Below are 3,265 nucleotides of genomic sequence, written 5' to 3'. Positions count from 1 at the left end.
CTCTATTAAAAATACAAAAATTAGCTGGATGTGGTGGCACATGCCTGCAATCCCAGCTACTTGGGAGGCTGAGGCAGAAGAATCGCTCCAATCCGGGACACAGAGGTTGCAGTGAGCCGAGATCACACCACTGCACTCCAGCCTGGATGATAGTGAGACTCTGTCTCAAAAAAAAAAAAAAAAAAAAATGTGTATATATATAAAATAATAATAAAACATTTATTTTGGCTGCTGTTGCTGGGGGGAGCATTGCAGGGTGTCAAAAGTAGCACTGGTGGAGTGGGTAGTGATCAAAGTCTGCTGCTTTAGCCCAAAGGAGAAATGATAGAGACTCAGACTAGCTGGAGATGGAGGTAGAATAAGCATAAATGTATTAAAAAGAGGAGTTGATAGCTCTTAAAGAATGACTGGATGTGAGGGGCAAAGGAAGAGAAGAATCAACCAGGTGGGTTCAGTGAATGAAACCATCAGAAATGAATTGTTCCCTGAAATCAAGATTTGTGATTGCCATAGTTGTACGCTTCTCAAAGGTTCCTAGTCTCCTCTTCCTCAGACCAAAAGCCAGAGGCAAGAATGCCCTCATTCACACCCCAGCGGTCTATACCTCCAGCAGCAAGTCGAGTGAGCAAGTGAGGTCCTGGAAGGCCCCGTGGATCACTGGAATGGAGCGGGCAGGAAGACTTAGTGCTCCTGAAACAAGGAATCCAGAATCTGGGAGAAGGATGGCTCAGTGGGGCTTTCAAGGGACAAGTGTGGGGGTTGAAGGGGTCACTGTCCCTATACCGAATCTGAAAATATTGTGACCAGCACCCATTCTGTCCAACTCGTCTATTTCAGATGGCAAAGCAAAACTATATTCAAGGCCACATGCAAAGCTACTCCCTGAGGAAAGAGTCACAGATAAAATGGGGGCATGAGTAGCATGGCCAGGACAAACGCAGTGCAGCACAGAGACTCAGACCCTGACAGCCGTGCCTGTGCAGGCAGTGATGACAGTGACATGTGCTTTTGTGGACATGCACAAAAGTGAGGTGAGTCCCAGGACAGAAGACGGCTTTTTGTTTCAGCAGAGCAGCCTGGGGAGAGATAAAAGTGACTCCTGGGGCCGGGGCCTGCATTCCTGAGATGCGGGTAAGAGGGGCCCAGGGTCGGTGTGTCTGGCAAGCTTGGTTCTGCCCTTTTGCTGTCCTGGAGACTAGGGCTAACCCTGGGCTCCAGGGGTGGCCTCCCAGTGGTTAGGATACAAGTGCTCATCAAAGGCCACCCCGAGGAGGGACCAATTTTTCCATCAGAAGCTTCTAACTAAGTTATCCGTCTTTGGCCCAAAGGGATGCCTCAAGCCTACTCTGAGGGACTCTTTCCAATGAACTAATTCCTACAGTCACTTCCTCAGCAACCTGTGCCCCAGCCTCAAGGCGCTGTGGGGTAAGCCTCAGTTTGTGGCCTGGACCTCGGACTATGGACCAGACGGCTCCTCCCGATTTCTGTTTGCTTTCAGTCCTCTGACCCCAGGCTGGCTGGTGAAGTAGGTAGAGGGAGGAGACTTTGGTGCACGTGTACACACACACACACACACACACGAGTCTCTTGTGTCCCCCAGTCTCCACGGCTGGTCAATGATTGACTGGCATTTCACAGGCTGCTGGTTCCAGCCCCAGTCTGTTGACTTAGAGGTCACCCTCGGAAGCTAGAGCCCTGTCCTGCCTCTTTGGTGTCAGTGGTCACTCCACTGCCCACAGGCCGGGGTCTTGGGCAAAACACACACATCTGCCCTGATCTGGGTTTACTGCCCTCTGTCCCACAGTCAGCCCCGCTCTGTTCCAGCTCCCTCTCCCCAGCCCCCTAGCTAGACCCCTCTCACCAGCACCCCCTTCCCTTCCCTGAGGGTCCCCCTCACTGTCTTTGTCCCTCGGACATCCTCTTTCCTGGGCTCTCCTGCCAGGCCCTGCTGGAGGGAGAGTTAAGAAGGAAATCGAATCAGCAGCGCCCACCCCTGCCCCCCTTCCTCTCCTCTTGTCAGACACCAGACTAGGTTTTTTCCTCTGGCTTCCCGGCTCTGAATGGGCTCATTCTCTTTCAGAGGCTCGGCCCCTCTCCGAGCCTCCTCCCTAGGGCGTGAGTTCTGACCCCAGCTCCTCCCCCCATCCCCACTCTGGTCCCCACTCCAGCTGGCTCCACCCTTTCTACCGCCCACTGCGACTAGGCATTGTCTGCCAGTCCGGGTTTCTTCCTGGGATCTGGGATGCAGAGAGGATGGGTTTGTCTGGGCCGGAGTGAAGAGTGAAGGGGGGAAGGCAGGATCTTTGTAGAGGGAGGAACCTGTAGTTACCCGAACTTCTTTCCTCTGGTTCCCCTCCTGGTACCCTTGACTGGGGCTCTTGAGGGTAATGAGTGAAGCCAAAGCTGCCATGGCTCAGTTCCCAGCTCTGCTCCGTGACCTTGGGAAAGCTGCTTTAGCTCGTGGAATCTCAGGGTTCCTTTTCTGCAAAATGGAGAATGATAACACCTGCCTCCTCTGGAGTCTTGGGGACTCAGTGTTCTGAGGACTGTGGCTCTAGGTCAGAGTGGCACAGAGTAGGGTCCAATGAAGCATGGCATCCACAGTAGCTTTTCTGACTGGACTAACCTTTCGGGACACGCCAGCAGGGCAGGGGTGGGGCCTGGGGAGAAAGGACACCTCTAACCCTGACCCTAACATCCCGATGGCCTCTAAGGCCGCCTGCGCACTCGTCCAGGTGCAAGCCCTTCAAGGTATGACGAATCAGTGACTCCCGGAGCCAGGTCAGCCTGTCCTCTTCCTGCAGGGCTGTAAGCTGCAGGACTGAGAGGCACGTTCACCAGTCCTGGGCTGGATGATGGGGTGAGAGTAAGGGGTCAGTTTTGATACATGCTCAACTTTTCTCACTAGCCCTAAGACATCCTGGGCAAATTGCTTACCTCAGTTCCCCTGATCCTCACCCTAACCCTAACACCAGCCCAAAAGAAAACAGGGATATTGATGGCCATCCAGAAGGGCTGCTGTGTTCCATATACAGCAATATTTCTCGAATGTTTGTGACAACGGTCCAAGGAATAAGTCAATTTTACATCATCACTCCGGACACCTATACAAAACTCCACTTTATCCTTACTACATGCATGTGCTAGGGTTTTATTTTTATTATTTATTTATTATTATTATTATTATTATTTTTTGAGACAGAGTCTCGCTCTGTCGCCCAGGCTGGAGTGCAGTGGTGCAATCTCGGCTCACTGCAAGCTCCGC

At 52.3% G+C, this 3,265-nt stretch overlaps 1 protein-coding gene across 1 annotated transcript in view; it reads left to right on the top strand.

Annotated features, from left to right (window-relative positions):
- Nucleotides 1-3,265, top strand: part of ERBB2 (erb-b2 receptor tyrosine kinase 2) — a 56,069-nt gene that overhangs the window by 18,232 nt on the left and 34,572 nt on the right. Inside the window, exon 4 of the mRNA XM_011999007.1 lies at nucleotides 838-1,031. The gene's annotated coding sequence lies outside the window, so the exon portion shown is untranslated. The remainder of the gene's footprint in view (nucleotides 1-837; nucleotides 1,032-3,265) is intronic.

Source organism: Mandrillus leucophaeus, unplaced genomic scaffold, assembly GCF_000951045.1.
Source record: "Mandrillus leucophaeus isolate KB7577 unplaced genomic scaffold, Mleu.le_1.0 Scaffold58, whole genome shotgun sequence".
Lineage (NCBI taxonomy): Eukaryota > Metazoa > Chordata > Mammalia > Primates > Cercopithecidae > Mandrillus > Mandrillus leucophaeus.
This window is presented reverse-complemented; position numbering and strand designations above follow the sequence as displayed.